Raw genomic sequence first — 22,335 nt, 5'->3', positions numbered from 1 at the left:
GTGCATTTATTACCTGCATTAGTTACGTTTACTGGGGAATCTGATACATTAAAAAAAACATTGCAGATGTCACAAACTGTCAGTTGTCAAATGAATATACTATTACATTTATTGATGTCTAATCTCGTTTGATAGATGTTGATACTTGCTCTTGCCATTTACCCACTCTCTGTTTCACTTCAAGAGAAATAAAACACAATTTTTAAAAAGAAAAATGGAACATTTTATTTTAAAGCATCAGCTGTGAATTAGTTGCTGCCATGGATTTGACATCTAGGAGAAGAAACTGGTGCATATGAATGCATGCTTCCATGAATGCAGGCAAAAGAGTACAATGCTTCGTGTCTAAGCTATTCAGCCAAGCTGATAGCATCAACAGGAGCCAAGGAAGAGTACAGCCCAATTTGTCTATCCACCATCTATTAGAAAGCAGATGTATAACCTATATACATATCTTTCACAACATCCTTATTGTGATGTGACATCCTCACTGCGACTATACAGTGATATCCTTCCAATTACACTTATAGGCAAATACCTTTATCATTGTTTTTCTAAAGCCATGCATTGGAATCATAGCACATATTATCAGAAAGAGCAAGGAAGGTGGGTGGAAGCAGGCATCCTCCACCAATCCGCTTGGTAGCTCCTTACAGCCAAATCTTGTGCATATCCACTTGGAAGTAAGTCCCATTACAGTCAAAGGGGCTTACTCCCAGGTAAGTGTGTATAAGATTGCATCCTTATTCTCATAGATGGGCCAGCCCTTCAGAAAGACAGAGAGGGGATGCACCTTGGCAACTACAATGAATTATTATAGTACTGTGCTACACTGTGATTGCCGAAGACAATTTCTGGCAGAATATAGTATTTCATTCCAATGATATAAGAGAAAGCGATGGATCTTTCTACTCTGGCCATGCCAGAATAAGGTACTGTACTTTAAGGTATCTTAACAGAATAAGGTAGAGTAGTAGTTCTTAAACTTTGTAGACTTTTCCTAACCCCCACAAGGTGCTTGTTATAACATATAAAAGACACTTTAGGCCACGTGCAGCTTTAAGCATTCTCCTGGTGTAATCTTGATCTCTTGGATCCTGCTCCTAACTACAAATGCAGTCTGCATTTGACAATGGCTGCAATGTCAGCAATGTGTAGCCTGTAAAATAATATATGGTTTGCAGGGATGGGCAAATCCAGCATGGCTTGATTCGAGCTGAGTCATGAGTCTCTGCCCCTGTGTTTCAAGTCGAAAGCAAATCCTAACAGGGGCAGTTTCTGAGTCACCTGGAGCATTTTCACAACTCAAAAAGACTGGAGTCATGGGTCTTTTTGATACACGTGTCAGGTGCGGGCAAAAAAAAACGGGTCTGCTGCCAGGGCATGTGTGTGGGGCAGTAGTTCTCTTTAAACACTCCCCTAATGTAAACCCATCTGTAAACAAGGCAGGAGGGGGTGGGACAGACTGCGTGAGCGGGGACAGAAGTGGTAAGAGGGAGGAAGGTCACACGCAGCAGCTGCGAGGCTTACCAGGACAACCCATCCTTTGCAGCTGTACTCAGAAGTAGTCCCACCGCAGTTGGTCATTCAATGGGGCATTCTCCCCCAAGTAACAACGGAGCTCACAGCAGCCATACGGTTGGAAAGCATGATTGCTACGAACCCCCCCCCCCCCGGAAGTTTCTGTCATCCAAAGAAACAAACCACACCACCCATCCTTCGTCCAATGGCCATCAGCTCCTTCCTACGAGAGAAGAGAGGCAAGAGAGCCCGTTCCCACCTCCCCCCCTTCTACTCTGATGCAAAAGCAAACATTAACCCTTCCCGGTCTGAATGATAGCCCCTATGAGGTTTTTCACATCATGAAAACAGTAAGCAAGCACACCCAGAAGCCTTTGCCAGCAAGTGTAGGCAACACTGAATTCAATAGCCTGTCTTACTCCAGAGGTTCTCAAAGTTTGAGTCATGGCTATCTTGAATACCGGAGGTAGGGAGAGCTAAAGTACATCTATAAATTATTTTTCAGGGGGGTACAATTGCAACCCATAGTGGAACTATGCTTGCCAAACTGCTAATCTCAATATACAATCACATGGAAAAACCACAGTTTAAGATATTGTTCAACAACGTCTAGATTGGGACTAGACAGTGTTGAGGAATGAGTGCTGAGGATATATAACCAATCTAAGCCATGTTGCAACCAAAATGGTTTTAAGGCTCCCAAGAGAAGAAGGAGCCAAGCCGTATATAAAGGACCATTAAAATCAAAGGGCACCCCCTGAATTTACAGGAGGATTTAATCCTGTCACCAAGCATCATGACTAACTCACACAATTGCAAGGATGTGATCCAGCATAATTATTTGGCCCATAGACGTTTTCATTGTTTCTAATAAAATTCGTGCTGGATTAATTACACATAGGTAGCAACTGTTACCCTGCGCATGCCTGATCTTGTCTGATCTGGAAAGCTAAGCAGAGTTAGGCCTGGTTAATACTTGGATGGGAGACAGCCTGGGAATACCGGGTGCTGTAGGCTTATACCATAGTCTTTCGAGACTGAAGGTTGCCAACCAATTACACACAATAAAAAGTGACAAAGAAAATACTGCTTATGCAATGAAGTGATGTGCCAAGTTGCATTTGGCTCAGAACCTATCTCCGAGTCTCTTCTCATTTATTTGTTTCTCTGAAGAGGAGGAAGGGTAGTTGCTGACATGCAAAGTTTGTCGTGCTCACTACTGTTTTTTCCCCACAAATAAAACTACACCTTTTTAAGAAGCTCATTCAGGAGAGACATTTGACTATAGGCATCAATAATCTATAATCCGGTGTGCACTTACCTGGGAGTAAACTTTATTGAACACTCTTTGATGTATACTTCCAAGGAAGCAGGTACATTTGAGTTTCTCTTGCACCTTACTGGTCACTCTTATGTGCTGCCAATATAATAGAATATGTTGAAGGAAAACGGATGGTTGTTCCTGTCATGCAGGTTTAATATTTGCATTAGGAGATATTTAAGTTTCACGCATGAAGATGCCTTTAATAAGCAGGGTTTCTGCACCTGTAAAAGCTCTCTAGAACAGTGATTCTCACTCCTTTAGCACTGGGACCCACCTTTTCGAAAGAGAATCTGTCAGGACCCACCAGAAGTGATGTTATGACCGGAAGTGTCATCATCAAGCAGGAAAATTCTTAACAATCATAGGCTGCAATCCTACCCACACTTAACTAAGAGTAAGTCCCATTGACTATCATTGTTAAAAGCATCTTCATAGTATCCTGCTAAACATACAGACCTGTGACATTTCCCCAAATACAGCCATTTACCAGGGTAGCATCCATTCTAATATATTAAAAATAAAATACTGAAATGAATGGGGACCCACCTGAAATTGTCCCGTGACCCACCTAGTTGGTCCCGACCCACCGTTTGAGAAACACTGCTCTAGAACATAAGAGTCCTGCTGGTCCATCTTTCCCACAGTGGCCAACCAGTTGCACAAGCAGGGCTTGAAGGCAATATCTCTTTCTGCATTGATTCCCCAGCAACTGATATTCAGTAGCATATTGTGTTAGCATATCTACCTACTGGGTAGATGGGACTCATTAGCCTGGGAAGGCAGCTCATATGAGAGAAGGAAAACTCTGATCCCAATCCTCCACTGCCTTGTGGCTACATCCAGTTATGTAAAAGGCTTCAGGAGTCAACCTCGAGGCTAAATCCGGAGCAGGAGTCCCTGAGGCAGTTCATGGCTGAACACAGTCACGTTCTGGCAACTCCTGCAACGCTGCTGGAACCAACCGTATTGGCTTCTGCTTTTCCATTAGACCATTTCAGCGACGTGGAGAGGGGGGATTTGCTGCATGGATAACAGTCTATCCTCCATATCTACTTTACCCAGGCTTTGCGCACTGGAGAGGACACTCTGTTCCAGAACGACTATTCCAAGCGCGATACCATAGCCTTCTGAGACTGATGGATGCCAACAAGGATTGTGTAGGGAATGAAGCAGGAAAAAAAGAGTTTCAGAAGCAATCCCACCCCAATTCTCAATAAGCCATGTATAAGAACATAAGAAGAGCCCTGCTGGATCAGGCCAAAGGCTCATCAAGTCCAGGTTCCTGTATCTCACAGCGGCCCACCAAATGCCCAATGGTGTGGGCATGCCCAACCTGTATCCTGGTGCCCTTCCCTGCATCTGGCAATCAGAGGCAGCCTGTCTCTAAAACCAAGAGCTTGCACATACCTACTATGACTTGTAACCCGTAATGAACTTTTCCTCCAGAAATTTGCTCAATCCCCTCTTAAAGGCATTCAGGCAAGATGCCATCACTACTTCCTGTGGTAAAGAGTTTCACAGACTAATTACATGCCGGGTAAAGAAATATTTTCTTCTGTCTGTCCTAACTCTCCCAACAACTTTCGTGGACGTCCCCAGTTCTGGTACTATGTGAGAGGGAAAAGAGCGTCTCTCTATCCATCCCCTGCATGATTTTGTATGTCTCAATCATGTCCCCCCTCAGGCGCCTCTTCTCTAGGCTGAAGAGGCCCAAACGCTGTAGCCTTTCCTCGTAGGGAAGGTGCCCCAGCCTAGTAATCATTTTGGTTGCTCTCTTTTGCACCTTTTCCATCTCCACTATATCCTTTTTGAGACGTGGTGACCAGAATTGGACATAATATGTATATATGTAATTTGTATATATTACACTCCCCCATGGGTCATGTCTTAACAGCTTCAAACAGTGGCTGTCCAATCTGAACAACCACGGTCAGGGGCCAGTGTACGGGGTTGGCATTATTTGGGTGCAATGAGGGCCCAGAGCCCTCTGAAGGACTCTGCCAATTCCTGGGACCACTTCTGCACTCAGAACCTTTGTGCAGTGGTGGCACAGTGATTCTCTTAAGGGCCACCAAGGTAGGACGAGCCCACAAAGGGGTCCCTAAGCCTGGAACCAGCACAAACATGCATGTACCCTTGGCATGGTCTTTCACTATAATACCCTGTCTTTTGCTCCACAGCAATAATCTCTATGTAATATAACAGAGGGACTCTGTAATAGTATTTTCTGGTACAATTGTGGAACCAAACATCCATTCCCCATAGAACTCTGAAAGGAACAGAACCAAACTCCATGAAGAAAAATCAGAGAAATTGTCTCTGACTTATAAAAAAAACAAACCCCAGAGAAAGGCTTATGAACTGGTTCTTTCAGAAGTGGACAAGTGAAGAACCTCTATGAGCTTCCAACAGGTTGTAGTTCAACAGACAGCCTGAAGCATTCTCTGCCGTGTCTTGCGCTTGCTGGGCTCCCCCCTTAACTCCCCCCTCAGGTTGGGAGAAACACAGCAAATCAACCATTCTGCTTCAAGATGGGAGTTAATGGTCTTAGATAAATTATCTTTGCAAATTAAATGGGGTCTGAGCCCAGCTTCTGTAGATCTTTTTGTAGCTAAATGGTTGCCTTCAACTTTATTGATTCTGTAAAATTCCCATACGAAAGATCAAGAAGGTCAAGACCAGTGTTTATTCAGTAAAGTGTATTTTATGGTCAGCCCTTGTACTGCACTTAGCAATGTTATTAATTCCTAAATTGGATAGTTTCTCACTTATTATGTTGAAAAACATTTTACTTGCTGTCTATAGTTCTGATCCTCTGCTGTACAGTTATCCCCCCCCCCCAAAAAAAAAAAGTTTCTTTCATTTTTGTTTTGTTAGCATTCTGAAACAGTGTATCTGATCAGTCTGGTTAAGGAAAAAATGAAAGTGTGTTTAATTAGCTTTATCTTTTTCCCTTTTCCTTTTTGTTTGTAAAAATATGAAATAAAATAGTTTGAAAAAGTAGACTTTTAATTTAAAGTCAGACAAAAAAGGAACTCTTCCTATGATTAAAAACATGCATGTTATTCCAATACAATTACTGTGCAATATAGAAGGGTTGGGAGGGAGGTTTCCAGCAGTCAAAGACAAGATATTCATATGTACTGCTGTCCTGTGGTCCCTTTACATTTTCTTCTCCAGCTTGCTCTTCAACCTCTTCATAAATGACCTGGAGACAGGGTTGAGCAGTGAGGTGGCAAAGTTTGCAGACGACTCCAAACTTTTCAGAGTGGTGAAGACCAGAAGTGATTGTGAGGAGCTCCAGAAGGATCTCTCCAGACTGGCAGAACGGGCAGCAAAATGGCAGATGCTCTTCAGTGTCAGTAAGTGTAAGGTCATGCACATTGGGGCAAAAAATCAAAACTTCACATATAGGCTGATGGCTTCTGAGCTGTCTGTGACAGTTCAGGAGAGAGATCTTGGGGTGGTGGTGGACAGGTTGATGAAAGTGTCAACCCAATGTGCGGCGGCAGTAAAGAAGGTCAAGTCTATGCTTGGGATCATTAGAAAAGGTATGGAGAACAAAACAGCTAATATTATAATGCCGTTGTACAAATCGATGGTAAGGCCACACCTGGAGTATTGTGTCCAGTTCTGGTCACCGCATCTCAAAAAAGACATAGTGGAAATGGAAAAGGTGCAAAAGAGAGCGACTAAGATGATTACTGGGCTGGGGCACCTTCCTTATGAGGAAAGGCTACGGCGTTTGGGCCTCTTCAGCCTAGAAAAGAGGCGCCTCAGGGGAGACATGATTGAGACATACAAAATTATGCAGGGGATGGACAGAGTGGATAGAGAGATGCTCTTTACCCTCTCACACAACACCAGAACCAGGGGTCATCCACTAAAATTGAGTGTTGGGAGAGCTAGAACAGACAAAAGAAAATATTTCTTTACTCAGCATGTGGTTGGTCTGTGGAACTCCTTGCCACAGGGTGTGATGATGGCGTCTGGCCTGGACGCCTTTAAAAGTGGATTGTACAAGTTTCTGGAGGAAAAATCCACTACGGGTTACAAGCCATGATGTGTATGAGCAACCTCCTAATTTTAGAAATGGGCTATGTCAGAATGCAAGATGCAGGGGAGGGCACCAGGATGAGGTCTCTTTTTATCTGCTGTGCTCCCTGGGGCATTTGGTGGGCTGCTGTGAGATACAGGAAGCTGGACTAGATGGGCCTATGGCCTGATCCAGTGGGGCTGTTCTTATGTTCTTATGTTCCTCCCAAGCCTTAGCAAAATATTTGTAACTGCTCAAATAACCTTACAATGTACAACTGGAATACCTGGGCATGTTGAAGCTATTTGGATGGCAATCCAAGCAGCCCATTCTTTACATGTGGGGCACATCCCCACTCACCCCATGCACTATCCCACCTCCATCTAACTGCACACAAGTAGTTAATCCAAACTGCTCCTCATGCAATTAAGCTCTAGCACACTAGAAGGGGGAGATGTGGGCGCCATGCTTCTCCATCACATGTTCGAGAGGACCAGCAGATGCAGTGTCTAAACTGGACCCTTGCAAGCTAAAGCGCTACACAATTTATACACCAATTTGCTTAGTTTGGATTATATAGTTTGATGACAAAATGTTTCAATAAAGTTTGACATAAACATTTTGAAGTACATGCACATGTATTAACTAGATCAAGCGTCTCTAAACTTTGGCCTGGGGGCCACATCCAACCCGCCACAAGATTTTTTTCTAGCCTTCAGCAACTGAAAATATTTTTTCCCTAACCACACAGTTGGCTGGTTAACATGTGCAGTTCTGTCCACATGACCAGAGTGGTGTCAGCGTGGCTAACCCTCATTTTCAGACACCTGGGTCATATGCTTGAAGACCCTCAAACCATAATTATTCAATATTAACCTCACTCCTGCCAATAAAACAAATCAGGTTTCTGCATGTGGACTTTTCAACAACGCCATACAACTATCACAGTGAAGAAATAGCATCAATTTTGCACATGCTTAAACAAATCAGAACAAATTGGATTTCCCCAACAGATTGGACAGAGATAGTGTGCCATGTGTTGCTTGCCTCTACCCTATATAAAACTGGGTTTTTTTGGCCCATCAACATGTGTAAAATATACAGTGTGGCTCTCCTGCTGTTTGGACTAAATTAAAGAAATATGGACCCAATTTTGGCTTATCCCACATTATCATTCTAACTCCTCCACCATGGATCCCTCGTGCAAGCAACAATTACTGAATGGTAGTACAATGGGGGAAGTGTTCAGCATGACATGGCCCACCACATGCTTTTTCTTTTCCTAGACACCACTGGAAGACTCATGAGTGCAAGACAGTTCAGCAGTAGTCACATGTTCTGGTTGTTACACCCAGGTAGTTTCTGCCATTAAGGAATGCATATTATTTCACTTTACATGTTATTGGCCTGCAGAATGGCTTCAAGCTGCTTTCAGTACATCTCTGCAAAAGATTCCTTTTCAGTCCCCCAAGAGTTCTTTCTAATATGCCAGTTTTCCCGCACTATCACTAGCTTTATTTAGACTTCCTTTCATAGTCATAGATAACACCAATTTTTTTGTTTTCCAACACTGTCAGTACAGAGCTACCTTTATCAGAGTTTTCTCTGAGGATAATAAACACTCTTTCTCAAATCCCCGAAGAGCCTTCCAGGGATGAGAGGCTGTAAGTCACATGTCTCAGACAGTGTCTGTGAGGCCAGACTGCCACACTGGGAATGAGTATTACTCATTTACTCTCTGTTTTCTAATTTTAGTTGGCATTACTTCAACACTATTTTTTTTTCCAAAGATAAGTATTCTTTTTAAAAGAATTTTCACCCTTTTGTCTGCTAAGACTTCACCATAGTTGCAATCATACCCCCAAGCCACAAGCAGCTACATCAGTTCAGTTCTGTGAGAAGCAGAATCCACATGACAGGATAGCATGCTCCTTCTATGGGGCTTTCCAAGTAAATGAAAAACCATAATTGTTAAGAGGGCACTAGTGCTAGGCCTGCTTTATCACCAAGGATGAAATATCCCTATGCAGTGGATAGGATGGGGAGGAATTTTCAGCTCCAGAGAAGGAGCTGTTGTGAGACTAGGGTTTGATGTTCTGAACAAACATGGCACTGGAACTAAGGCAATGCTTAGTCCAGTGGTTCCCAAACTGTAAGTCGCAACCCACCAGCAGGTCAATTTTTGGTGGGTTGCAGAAAGGTCAGGAGACCTTTCTCCTGAGAAAGAGAAGGCAGTTCTTCTCTTTCAGAGAAGCAGAAGAAAGTTGCCTAATGTCATGGGGCAAATTTTCATTTGACTTTTCGCTCATTCCACTGTACAGTCATGCCTCATTATCCACTGGGGTTCTTTTCCCAGAACCCCCACAGACACTGAAATCTGTGGGTCAGGCACTCCAGACCCTCAGAATGTGAGCAGAGCTGTGCGACTCCCCTGGGTCTCAGAATGCCTTTTAAAGGCATTTCAACACTATTTCCGGCTATGGGGGGGGAAATTGGAAGTGACATTTTTATGCTTTTAAAATGCATTCTGAGAGCCAGGGAAGCTGTGCAGCTCTGGTTGTGTTGGAGGGCAATATGTCCGGCAAATCTGCTGGTTCAGAACCTGCAGTTAGATAAAACTGTGAGTCCCAATCCACAGGATTGGGAAGCACTGGCTGAGCCAGTTTGCCCTAAAAGGGCAAGAAAGTGTTAATCAAAGTTAATATCCCAAGAAACTCCTTGAACAGAAGCCTCCACCAGGGGCCCCCAGGACCTCAAATACATCAGCCTAAGAGGAAGGGCTAAGGAATAAGGCGATTCCTACCTTTATCACTCTCAGATGTTCATTAAAAAAGGGCAAAAAAAGGAGAGTGAGCAGGCAGATTAAGAGGCAGAGAGCTCAATCCTATGTATGTCTACACGGAAATAAGTCCCACTATGTTCAATGGGGCTTACTCCCAGGTATAGGGGAGAAGGATCTCCTCTATGGAGAACTCGTGCAAGGAAAGCGCCCTACAGGTAGACCACAGCTGCGATACAAGGACCTCTGCAAGAGGGATCTGAAGGCCTTAGGAGTGGACCTCAACAAGTGGGAAACCCTGGCCTCTGAGCGGCCCGCTTGGAGGCAGGCTGTGCAGCATGGCCTTTCCCAGTTTGAAGAGACACTTGACCAACAGTCTGAGGCTAAGAGGCAAAGAAGGAAGGCCCATAGCCAGGGAGACAGACCAGGGACAGACTGCACTTGCTCCCAGTGTGGAAGGGATTGTCACTCCCGAATCGGCCTTTTTAGCCACACTAGACGCTGTTCCAGAACCACCTTTCAGAGCGCGATACCATAGTCTTTCGAGACTGAAGGTTGCCAACAACTCAAAAAACTCAACTCTCAGGTAAGTGTATACAGGGTTGCCACCTTAGAAAGAGAGAGAGTACTCTCAGAAATTAAAACACAATGATTTTTAAAAAAACAAACATGAACAGGCCACTTGAGTGCTGGGAAAATGCAGTGCCTCCACAATGGATACACTAGTTGGAAGAATATTGCCTATATCGCTTATCTAGGAACTGTCTAGTTGTTGGGAAGCAAGGAACTGAGAGGGCTGTTGACTGGCTGCCCTCTGTGTGAGATTTTAGAAAGTTTCTGCCTTAGTGCTGATGCAGGTTCCTGGGTGTCATGGACTGGTTCCCCCCCCCCCCCATGGCACTGCCAACTGTCCCCTGCAGGTTCATTGGGCACTACTACTGCTGCCAGCACTGAAGATTCAGGGAGCAGTCTGGCCAGGCGAGCCCTCTGATGACCTTAGGCCATTACTGGAACAGAATGTTGTACTACATAGAGCTTGTGTGTGACTGAGCAGCATTTTCTGGTTTCATCCCACAGGACAACTCAATGATTACCACACACTCCTTGAGCTGAAAGAACATGATTTGGAGAGTCTCAAAACCAGGAACAGTCAAAATTATTCCAGCTGTACGACTCTACTTTCCTGGAAATATAGCCTGCCTAATGAATGGCATCAGAACAACTATTTGACCTCTTCTGAAATTATACACATTTTCGAGCCAATTCTAGTTTATGTGGAAATCCTATTAAATGTATCTTTTTATAATCCTTACTTCAAAACATTCTCATACTCGCAGCCCTGAGAGGTGAGTCACCCCCCCCCCCATTTCTGGGGAATAGAAATTAAGGGAATGACATCACATCCTACAGCATTTGTTAGTTGGAAACACATTCTTTGTTCTGTGTGAGGGCCCACAGCAGGGTGGAATGTAGAAAGTAAACAATGATAGCTGTTTACCCTACCACCAAGAAAAAACAAGCGTTATCTGTAGACACCATAAGCTTGTACACATTTCAGTGTCATAAAAACGGAATCAAGTAGTTCAGCTGCCAAAATACCTGGTTGTTTTGGAAGGAGAAATGAGATGGGAAGAAGCCCTCCATCAGCTCAGCTAGGACCATTTTGGCTCCCTCCCTCCTTCCCAGAACCATGAAAGTTTGTTCAGATCAAGGTCAATTTCATTTCTAACACTTACAGCTCAATCCTATTCAGCTCTGGCATAGCAGGGTTGCACAGCTCACCCCGTATCTGGTACTAAAATTTGACAGGCCAGAGGTCTCATCAGGGTAAGGGAACATTTGTTCCCTTACCCCGGGGTCAAGCCCCAGCCTGCCCAATAGGGCTACTGACTCTGTTCCACCCACCCCTTCACCACTCAGCACTGTACTTACCAGCCCTGGTGGCCATTCAGAATTCAGCATTGGTGGGACCTTCCTGCTAGTGCTGCTGACTCACAGGGTGTTGAAAAGTGCTTTATGGTGCTTTTACAACACCCAGCACTGATGTAGTGGCCACTGCACTAGCATTCAGCATGGATGGCATTGGGCCATTAGTGGCCAAAGAGTTTGGCATTCTAGAAGTATACATTTCTATTTCAGAATTGAGGAAAGCCTCACTGAATCTCACATCTGGTAACATTAATGGAGCCCATTATTTTAGAAATAGATACTTTCCATCCCATTTCTCAAGAGTTGTAAAATAACAAACGAAGTTTATGAATTAACTATTTTATCACCTCTTCAGTCTCTAAACAGTATCATCTGTTTTAAAGTGAATCATGTTGAGGAAAAGCTCTGTCAAGATCTAACATTCCCTCTAATGAGGAAAACCTTCGCGAACTCTTCAACTTTGGCAGATCTCTGTGGCAGATATGTTGGAGTCCTGATCAACCCATGCTTAGGTATGTGAGCCTAAACACTACAGAAGATGTTCCTTACTATCATTACTGTCCATTATATGGATGGCAAGCAATGGGTCACCTTGTGGTTTTATATTAGAAGATGGCAGGAACACCTGTGCTCAAAGACTGTACTGTTTACTCTCTAGTCTAGACAAACATATATTACTTATAAAGGGCTAAACAAGACACACTGTAGGATATTTGTGATTAAGATCACCTAAATTTGCTCGTTCGTTTGAATATAGCAATTGAATATATGATTGCTTTGAAGATTGCTTTGAAGGTAAGTGCTCTGAGAGAGACTGTTGATCCCCATTGCTCCCTTGTCTTTTCCGCTGTCTAAATCCTACTTCTCTCAAAGCTGCTATTAGCCATGGTGGGGAAGGGGGAGAGAAGTACAGCATCTGTATCTGTCTTCATTCCTGCACAGAGCTTATAGCAACAGGGTGAGAGGAGAGTGAAGTAAGAGGAATATACCGTAGATACTCGCCTATAGTACGTGAAATTTTTGCCAAGTAATCAAGCTCCAATTCTCACTTCGCCTTATCTCCGGGTCAATCAGAGGGTAGAGCCTCTCAAGTGGCAGGCAGGCGTCAAGTTTCTCAAGCAGCAGGCAGGCACAGCTCCTTAGAAGCAATTTGTTAACCTTTTATTCTCCTTCCTTCTGCTGCAGCCTGGTTCTGCTTTGCAAATGCTTGCAAAGCAGGTCTGTTTTTTTGAAACACCAGGATGGGAATCCTCCTTTCCATTTGAAGCAGGCTACAATTCAATGCACCCTTACTTAAGAATAACACCCATGGAAAGCAGTGGGTCTACTTCTGAGTAAAAAGGGTTGCAAATATATGCAGCTGCATCTCTCTGCTGTGAATTGAATTGCACATTCCCAGTTATGGGTTGTATGTTGTACGTAGAGCTTCTGGCTTAACACACCAGACACCTTAAAGGTGGATTTGATGCATGGTTCTCCTGCAGTGGTTCCCAACCTTTTTCACTTGCATATCCCTTGGCAGCCCATTTCCATAATTTGTACCCTTCATATTAGCAAAATGTTTGTAATTAATAATACAAGCCCTCCTCTCCTCTATATGAAAGCCCAGACTTCATGTATTTATCACAGTGTTTTCTCTTTTTATCTGTTTGAAGAACAGAAGACTGCCTTTGCACAGTTTTGCACCAGAAGTGTGCTGAGAAATTCTGGGTGATTGATCACTTTCCATATTATGTTTCAGCTTTTTTACTGTGCTGGTTTTCAATCATTGTTTCATACATGAATTGATGACCAAAAACTAGCTATTGGTGGGGCTTTCACAGCCAACTAGCTACCTCCCTTCCTACCTTGCTGGTCCTTGCAAGGCATTCCTGTCTTGCAAGGCATTCTGGAGCACGGCCGGCCTTTTTCTACCATTATTCCATTATTTTTCAAGTACCCCTAAAGGTCCTGTTGAGTGACCCTGGGAGTACATGAATACCAGGTTGGGAACCACTGATTTACTGGTATGTTGTTTACAGTGCACTTATTTTGATAGTGCTTACAAAAAGGTGATGAAAACCAGAATTTAAAAAGAATAAAAATGTATCATGATCTTTTACTATGTTTTTAATAAATTAGAGACTACAGTTCTTAGGTAACAATTAGTGGTGGGTCAATTGCACTGTGGCAATTTCGGGATCTGGCCTCGAGTAAAATCAGACAAAACTATAGTCAGACACACACACACCCTAAGTTTAACCCCCAACTTATCTGGGGGTCATAGAAAATTCCATGATTGTTGGCTCAAAACCTGCCCTCGACTTATCTGTGGGATCGACTTATAGGCGAGTTTCTGTGGTGATTCTTCATGTTCTCTTCCAACTTCAATTTATCCATCCTGCCATTTACCCGATACCAAAAGCACTTTCAAATGGGGTGTTTAACAGCAGTGGCATAGCTAAAGGAATGGCAGTACACTGCCTCAGGTATCATGCCTTGAGGGGCTGCACCCCCAACAGTGGACATGAGGTGAAAAAGCTGCCTACTTAGACCCAGGCCCGGGTAGGCCATGTGGGGACTTCCTGAGCCTCAGAAAAGCACTTACGGTTTTCAGGGGTGTTAAAAAATTTTGTGCCCTGGCTACCAGATGACTTAGCTACACCACTGTTTATCAGGGACATGTGGTCAGGGGAGGCAAAGCCTCACCTATCCTACACCAATGAAAATAGCCTCAGCCTTTCCTGTGATTCTGCACATGCTCCACCCACTTTGAGGGGTTACACAATCACAGGGGAGGCTGAGCTCTCACTGCCACTGCTGAAGTCTCTCCCTGTATAGTAACAGACATGTGCCTTTCACTATAAAGGGAGAGACTAGAGCTACAGCAGCGAGAGCTCAGCCTCCCCTATGATGGTTCATGCACTGTGGCTTCAGAGTAGCCCCCAGAATGCCTTGCGCCAGCACCACAGCAAGTGCCTCCTGAGCCATTCACTTCATTGCACATCAATGATGTTTAGTCATACATCATTTGTGTGCTCATTACAGGTGATGACATCATATCTCCCCTCTCATGCCAACTGCTCATTGCAGCACTCTCTAGATAATTCATTAATAGTCCGTCCATTTGATTTATTGAGTAAGGGAGAAAAGTGCCAGCATACACTCACTTCTTTCTTCTTCCACCTCACCCCCTACTCTTGTTCCTCTTTTCTCTCTCACCTATTTGAAGGCAGTTAAGACAATATGAAAAAGTTTGCCTATACTGTATCTTGTCTTTCTCACCAGTGATAGGTGCAACAATTTTCACATGCGGGCTGCTTCTTCTGGAAGAGAGGATGATGCTTTGGCAAGCTAGATTCAGCTTATCAGTACACAAAGTCTACTTAACTTATTGTTGTAGTTCCATGTTTCACATTTTCTTTCAGGTAAATGGGATCTCAAGCTTGTAGAAGTCCTTAACCGTTGAAGAGATACTCTTACTGCCACTGAATAAGGAAAAGAAAAGATATCCTTCACAATGGGGAACACTTGAAAAGCATGATACATTGTACAGAATTACCTTTGTCACAGATAAACGGTCAAATATTGCTAGCCTACAACTTGGCAGTTCTCTGTGACACATCACCATTCATGATGGGGGAAAAAAACAAATTTAATCAGATCCTGACAAGCGGCATATCTAGGCATAAATCTCTTTCCTTCCAGAGTTGTGTGGACTTGTATTATATTGCACATAAAATTACATTATTAACTTTAACTGTGTCCTTTTCATTCTGGTGCAAAACCTTGACAAAAGTCTATCAAGGAAACTTTTCACAAAACATTCCCCGCCTTCCTCCTTCTAAAATTTAAAAAGGAAACTGAGAGAATGGTCTGTTTTTAGTTTCACTACTCATCACCCAAATCAGGAAGTGCCACACAAGAGGCAAGTTCTCTTTGCAAACTATAAAATGGAGCAAGTTCAGTTTACAAAGGGAATTGAACTTGATATCCATTCGAGACAAGCGCCTTAAAGCACAGAACATAAACTACAGTTCTCTGAAGTGGCAAAGCCATAATTGAATAAACTTATTGGGCAGAGAATAAAACTGCTTAGGTACTAGAAAAGATTTTAACCAGATATTCCATCCTTGTGTTGCTTGCTTGAAAAGCAGTACTACAGCTTGCTCTTTTCCAGCCTCTTTCAACTGTTAAGTACAAAACAGTAAATATGGTGATTATTGCGGAGCTGTTTCTTTTAATGCCTGCTTATTTTAGCACTAAAGATGCAGGCCACATATTCACTTCAAGTGGTTTTTAACACTCTCCCGCCAGCTTCAGTTAAAGGGAAATGTTACGTGTTCATTGTAAGAAAACAGGCCTTGGGAATTTATTTATTTTTTCTCCCCATTGTTCAGCTCTCTAGAGTTTCAGCAAATCTAAACAGACACAGATTTTTACACCTCTCAGTGCATCACAGTCCTATGTAACATTTTGCTTGTAACAAGAAGGCGACGTCCATTTGCATAAAAGGCATTTTGTTTCCTCGCATATGGTATAACATTAGCAGCCAACATATGTCTAGATCGTTATAAACAAAGCAGTTACATTTACAGAACAGACACTGAATAAAGAAGACTTATTTTCAATATGTCACTTCTTTTCAGTATGAGTAAAGTATTTCTAAAATAGATGCTTAAAGACAGGCTCCTAATCAAAGACCAAATGAACTAATAAAATGGGTGAAACTTCAGCCCAATTCTGAACATATTTATACACACACACACTCCCCATTAAAGCCTTAGTAGTGCTTCCATGCCCAATTGTATTCAGTTTCAGGGGCTTCACTCTGAGAGAAGAGAGCAGCTATAGCTACTGTTTATACCTAGTTACCGCTAATTTTCTTACAGTCCAATCCTAACAACATCCCCCCTTGGTGATGCAGCCATGTCACCAAAGCACGTGCTACATTCTGTAGAGGGGGTAGTCCCAGAGGTCTCCTGGTAAGAGAACATTTGTTGCCATGCCCAGAAGTAAGCCTCAGTCACCTGAATGGGTCTGCTCAGACTTGCACCAGCAATTTAATTGATGCAAGTCCTAGTGAACCTAAAGGTGTGGCTCGAGTAAAGGAAGGAAGACAGGATTTTGGTACCACCACAGACACCAGTACTGCCCCTTCCTGGCCTTGATCCTCCCCAAATTGTTGTCCACCCTGTTCCTCTCTCTCCTTGCCTTGTTCCATCTACCCACATGCTGACTTACTAGCACTGGGGTTGTTAGGAAAATTTTTGGGATGTTTCCCATAAAGGCATATATGTGAAAAAATGTAGGTCATTTCATGTACAGAAGCTAAAGAGCTGCAATTATCTTGCTTAAGCGGCCTTTGTGAAAATTTCACGTAGGATATCAATTTCAATGGAGGAAATTGTGGTGCAATTGGAAACTCACACTTACCCCTTGCAGCATGAAAAATGGCTGCCTGTGGTCCAATCCCACACCAAAGTAGAAACGTGTGAATTGACCCTTTGTTGTTTCCATAGAAAGATGTGTGTATGCTGCAAGTCAAACCAGCCATGCAGTATTTCTAAGCTAGCCATACGTTAATTTTAATATCAAAGACTGATGGAATGACGACAGTGGCTGAATATTCTGTCTATTGTATCTTAATTCACTTACTGACCCAAAGAACGAAAGGAAACACTCAGAATTGCATGTTGTCAACAACAGAATGCCATCTTCCAGCTAGTAATTGCAAACAAATGTACTCTTGTAGCATTTTGGGTCTATTTATGGTATAGTTCAGACATACCTAATGTTACTTTCCATCTTCTTCAAAAGCTTATTATTGGACTTCTCAAATCTTCAACAGTTGCTATATTATCTGAAATATATACCCACAATTATTTAGACTAATCTTATACACACTTTCCTAGAAGTAAGCTCCACTGACCACAATGGGACTTACTACTGAGTAGACATGCATGGGCTTCCACTGTAGTCAAAACTATATTCTAGTTTCCCTTTATGGGAAACTTAACAGCCTAATCCAAGCATGCCTACTCAGAAGTTAGTTCCACTTAATTCAATGGGACATACTCCCAAGTGAGTGTGTATAGAATTGTAGCCTAAATTACCAAAAAATTTTACAGTCACACCACAGTAAAGACAGCAGTATAACAAAACAAAAGCCTTCATCTTTACAATAATCTCACATTGTAAAGTAGATAGATTTCTTCTTTGAAACTTTCTAATCTCCTAAAACTGCCCAAGACTGTTTCAAACAGCAGAAGTGAATCGTATAATTCTACAGTTAAGAGAAACTAGAATTTTCACTTTCCTTTTTATTAAAAAGTCACAATTCTGTTTGTTACATCATTTATAGGAATAGTTTTCAACATAGCATACAATTAAAAAAATAACACTTAAACAACATTGAAATGTATGGAGAAAATATATGATTCTCAACTCCATAGAAACACATACTGTATTAAACATCTGCCAATCACAAGAAGCACACCCACTGTTAGTTTCCATGTATTTAATCAATGACCATTTGTATGCCTGGCCCAAGCTGAGATGGTGCCTGAAGTTGTGCCCATATTATTTGCCTCCCATCCACCTCTACTATCATCCTCCTGGCTTGCCTGTTGAGAGAACATCCTTGTCTGTTCTCACAAATTCTTGCAACCTGTTCTGAAAAAGTAGCCAAGCGAGCAAGGATGAGGTGGGTGGTTCTGATTATTCTCATAGAAGGAGTGATTAGAACATGATCACAGGTGCTGTAGCTCCCTGTTTGTCTGCTCAGGGCAAAGATGCTGGCAGAAGGTTGCTGCTGCTCCAATCCTCTTCTCGCATTGCTTTCAGTGAACAAGAAGAAAATAGGAGCACAGGGTGAAGTGAACCTTTGCTAATTGAAAGTAGCTCAAACTTCTTTTTTTTTTTTTTGCCATCTTGGAAAAGTCATGCCAGCCTTTGTAGCAGTTAGAATTGCTCATTTAAGACTGTTCATCATTTCTGGGGTTTTAGAAGCCAAGAGTTGGAGAATCTAGAGATTGTCACTCCATATCTAGAGCACGGCTGCAGTTTAACAAACTGAAATTTTGCTCCATCATAGCCTAAAATAAGTTTAAAAGCTTAAAAGCTTGGGCCCAACATGTCTAAGAGAAATTCTTCCTGGATAACCCATAGTTTTCTCTTAGAAAAACCCAGAGACCATCCACTCAACCATACTATCTGTGCATCAAGTTAGCAAAACCATGTTCTTGGAAACTGGCAGCAATGAGAAGGATTCAGTCAATGTGGAAGAAGAAATGGTAGCATTTGAAGTTATATATATATTCAGTGAGAAGGGGGGAAATGCTCGTGGGAACTGTAGCTAACACTACCAATGATGACCATGATTTAAAAAAAACAAAAAACAAAGATGTCAAGACAGAAGCCATTGGAGATTGTTCATGTTTCTTAATATTTGTTCTGCTGCACTTACCAAAAGATGCTACAAAAACATCTTGTAACTGCAGGAAGCTCACAGGCTACCAGGGATGTCAATATTATTTAAAACCAATGCATTCTTTGGATGTGTAGTTATACTACACTGGAACAGTGTAGTATAACGTACCCAGGGAAACCCATTTAACCTTTAACGTACCCAGGGAAACCCATACATTGTGTAGGTTGTACACAGGGAGAAGTTGTTCTATTTTTGTATCTGAGAGTACACTAATAATAATAATAACAACAACAACAACAACAACAACAACAACAACAACAACAGGTATTTATATACTGCCTTTCTTGGTCTTTATTCAAGACTTTATTCAAGGCGGTTTACATAGGCAGGCTTTATTTAAATCCCTTATTAAATAGGGATTTTTACAATTTGAAAGAAGGTTCTTTCTTTCAAGAACCACTACATTCAGGTGTTTCATTCCGATCTGGCTTCACATTCTGGCCTCCATCCTCCCACACTCAGAGCAGATGGAATAGCTCGGCTTCAGCTTGTCAGCTGCTTCAAGGTCGCACGGTGCCGGTGGCCTCGAACTGGCGGCCTTGTGGATGTTATCTTCAGGCAGACGGAGGCTCTACCCTCTAGACCAGACCTCCTGCCTCCAGACCACTAAAAGCATCTTAGAGCAGCCATCCAGGACTGGAGATATTCAGTGTGTTTGTATTAACCTCTTTCAGCATCAGAGAATGTCCTGCATTCCCAACCTCAGTCAAAAGAACTTGCTCAAGACATTTGAACAAGACTTTCACTCGCAAATTGACTTCAAATACAGGGTGCACATTACCACCAGACAAGTGTGGGCTACTGCCTACAGTGATAAGTGTCAAGAGGATGTCAGAGAGCACTGTCTACTCCCTCCCCAAAGAATAACCGCTGCCAAGCTACTGTTCCTACTGCCATGCTTGTACTGACATTTCATCTGTACGAGCAGACATTCAGTTAGTTGTGGTTGGCAGGGATCCAGCCTGAACCTAGTATGTGCAAAGCATGTGTTCTACCACTGCACTACAACTCCTTTCTCAGCTGAGCCTGATTGCATTAACATGTGAAGCTGCCTTATTCTGAGACAGATGATTGGTCCATCTAACCTAGGATAGTTTGTCTGGCCCTGTCGATTCTTGTTCGTACATGAAGAAGCCTGGATAATATGTGTTCACTTTCTCCAAAGGTTGCATTGCGGCAGCATCCCAATATTACTCCCTGGGACTCTTTACGGATACAGCACCTCCTGGGGGGGGCACTGACAATGGCCACCCCAATTTCCCTCACATACACCTGCACCCCATGAGTACAGCATTTTTCTAAAACACTGTACTCATGGACAACAGGCGACATGATTTCAAGTGCATACTGGGGCTTTCTGGCTGTTACAGCATGTCTGAGTAGAACTTTTATAAGAGGGGTTTTCAGCTGGATTCCACAGGAGTTAACAGGGTTGGGCAAACTCTACCTGAGATCCCTCTTAAGCAGAGATGCGAGGAACTGAACCCAGGACCTACATGTGCTGTCCCAGTGAGTCCTCTCCCTAAGATACAGCTGCCATATCTGCCTGGGCAGGGCTTGTTTGGAATATTAACAAGTTGAAATGGCATGGAAAAGAAGGTACACAGCCCAATCCTGACCAACTTTCCAGCACCAATGCAACCTTGTGCACAAACGTTCTCTCACCTTGGGCCCTCCAAGATCGACTCCCCCCTCCCCTGCAGGATATGGCGTGCACCTTGTTGGTGCTGGAAAGTTAGTTAGGATGGGGCTGACATTCTCTTAGATAATGCTGGTATACTCTGTTTCAACAAACAGAAACCCAAAAGAGTAAAATAAAAGGAACATATTAGTTTGTGTCAGGTTCTGCTCACCTCAGGAAAGATTTGATCTCCTAGATGAAGAAGAACCCCACTGGGGGTTGCCACCTCTTTTTCCTTGCAGGGCTCTTATGTTTCTATATGATAAGCAACATTCACCAAGTGACACATTTCCCCATTAGTATGCTAGAATAAGCTTCATGTGATTAATATCTGTTCATCAAACATCACTGAAAGGCACAGGAGGCCTGCTTAAAAAGCAAAGCAAAACAAAACAAAAGTGGCAGCAATAGCCGCTAGAATCCAGTTTCAAGTGGCTTTCAAGAGGGCATGTGAAATCTTAGGAGAGTTGTCCTTTCTTGTACCAAGACAATATTCCAGCCGGAGTGTTTGTCCTCTCTCAATTCAGACAGTTAAAATGCTAATTCCCAGCTGCTGGCACTGCGAAGATCTGCCCAAACAAAACCCTCCAGGTGATGCAAATCCAGGGTTTTTCCACCAAACAGCTCTTTAACCAAAGACAAGAGAGCCGCCTGCAGCCGGAGTGACATTGACGAACTTCAGTGTATACAAAAGGGCTCCCTGCAAACACCGCCAAAGCCATTTTTACAGGCAAAGCCAACAGTCTGAACCAGCAGCCCTCTGCTTTGCCCTGCCTTTCGTATAGTCTGTCTGCAGGAAAAAGAGAGAGAGAGAGAGAGAGAGAGAAATCCTTCTGGGTAACAACAGCCACAGTAATCCTGTCATTAGCAGCCACAGAACTGTCACATCAGTAACTCTCAAGTGGGTGTCAGCAACAGTCCTTTAGTTCAGCTGCTTCCTTCATTGGAGAGAGCTTTCTTTGACTGTCAGCAAAGGGAACATGCACATTTGTCTGTCATTAATACATACAAGCTCTCCAGAGCACACATAAACAAAACAGTCATGTACACTTTGGTAAATGTGCTGCCTTTTTTTTTTTTTCCTGGCTAGCCCAAATGAAGCTCATGTGAATAGCCCTGCATATCAAGTAGTGTGGGATAACTTGCTTGTAATCTGTCATGTACAATAGAGCAATTGCCACTCACTTCACTTCCTCTATTCCAACACTGGGAAATGGATTGTTTTTAGACATGCTTTGTACACAACCAAGCTTTTCAGAGCAAACTGCTCAATTCCCTGAATGGTAGCCAGGGTACTTCAGGACAACCTACAAGCCAGCCTCCTGCAGGTCACTACCATGGGTGTGATAGGCATGTCTAAGTTCAATGGAGAGCTGTCATTCCTGCTATAACATCTTTTGTATTGGTGCTGTCAATACATATTCAAAACAATTGATCTTGACTACTCAGGATTGTACAATGCTATTTTATTCACAGCAACTTTTTCAGTTGTGACATTTTTCCTTTTCTTTTCCTCACCAGAAAGCAAAAGGAGTCCACTGCCAAGTCTTACAGTCACTGTGCACTGGTGATTTATTAGCTTTTTATTGATCAT

General features: G+C 42.9%; 1 protein-coding gene across 2 annotated transcripts in view; it reads right to left on the bottom strand.

The window, feature by feature from the left end:
- The window catches only part of JADE1 (jade family PHD finger 1), a 99,346-nt gene extending 77,830 nt beyond the window's left edge, over positions 1–21,516 (bottom strand). Inside the window, exons 1-2 of one of the 2 annotated variants that reach the window (XM_066631596.1) lie at positions 20,914–21,516; positions 14,854–15,056 (exon numbers count right to left, since the gene is read on the bottom strand). The gene's annotated coding sequence lies outside the window, so the exon portion shown is untranslated. Of the gene's footprint in view, positions 1–2,842; positions 3,805–14,853; positions 15,057–20,913 lie in introns of those variants that run through there. The other variant, XM_066631597.1, reaches the window with a different exon arrangement.
- Positions 21,517–22,335: the final 819 nt, after the last annotated feature.

The sequence above is a fragment of the Tiliqua scincoides genome, chromosome 6 (genome assembly GCF_035046505.1).
Source record: "Tiliqua scincoides isolate rTilSci1 chromosome 6, rTilSci1.hap2, whole genome shotgun sequence".
NCBI classification, from domain to species: domain Eukaryota; kingdom Metazoa; phylum Chordata; class Lepidosauria; order Squamata; family Scincidae; genus Tiliqua; species Tiliqua scincoides.
The sequence above is the reverse complement of the archived record's forward strand: the minus strand, read 5'-3'. Positions and strand labels throughout refer to the sequence as shown.